Raw genomic sequence first — 855 nt, 5'->3', positions numbered from 1 at the left:
TGACAAATGAACCCTTGGTAGAACTCCCATTCCTGTCTTCAGTTGGTTTCAGAACAGAGGAGGCCACAATTGTCTTATGTTCCTAAAAGCAATTTATCAGTTTCTATATTCTTCATTATAAACCCAGCTAACCCAGCATTGTCTTGCCAAGCAATCAATTATTAGTTAACTACTAACTCTTAACTTCATCAAGGCCTACCCATTGATTTTAATTAACTCCAATAAAGCTTATCTCTAACTAAAACCTCAGCTCCTCTAAAATCCCTAAATTCCTTAAAGTTCATGTCTCATCTTCACAGAGAGCAGCAGGCACAAGGTTCCCAGGATTTCTCCTGGGGAAGGCAGTGAGAGAGCTCAGTGGAGTGCCACAGAAATTAGTACAATTTTTTTTTTTCTCTTTCTCTGAGGTCTCTTTCTCTGAGTCCCTCTCTGTGGGAATTCAGGACATCCCTCTGGCTGTCCTGGAGTGCCAGGACCCCTGCCAGGGGGCTCACAGACCCTGGCACAGAGCCCAAGACCCCTGTGCCTTTGATTGTGACCCATGGAAGAAGTTACCAACCTTGTATGAGGATCTGCAAGCCACAAAAGTCTAAGCAGAATAATAATCAGTTTGTCATGGGGTGAAAAATAGAATTTTGGGGTTTCTGAAATGGGGGTTCATGGGGCAAGATGGAGGAATCTGGGCGTGTCCAGCCTTTCTTCTTCTTCTTGGCCTCCATCTTCTGCTGTGATGGTGGCACTTTGGGATTGGTTTAGAGTAGAAGCTCACTAACACTGGTGATAGGTATTGGGAAGTTATGGTAAATATTGTACATGGAGTTTTTAGTATAAAAAGATAACACAGCCCTGGGGCAG

This window comes from Geospiza fortis, unplaced genomic scaffold (genome assembly GCF_000277835.1).
Source record: "Geospiza fortis unplaced genomic scaffold, GeoFor_1.0 scaffold110, whole genome shotgun sequence".
NCBI classification, from domain to species: Eukaryota; Metazoa; Chordata; class Aves; order Passeriformes; family Thraupidae; genus Geospiza; species Geospiza fortis.
Note: the sequence above shows the minus strand (reverse complement) of the source record.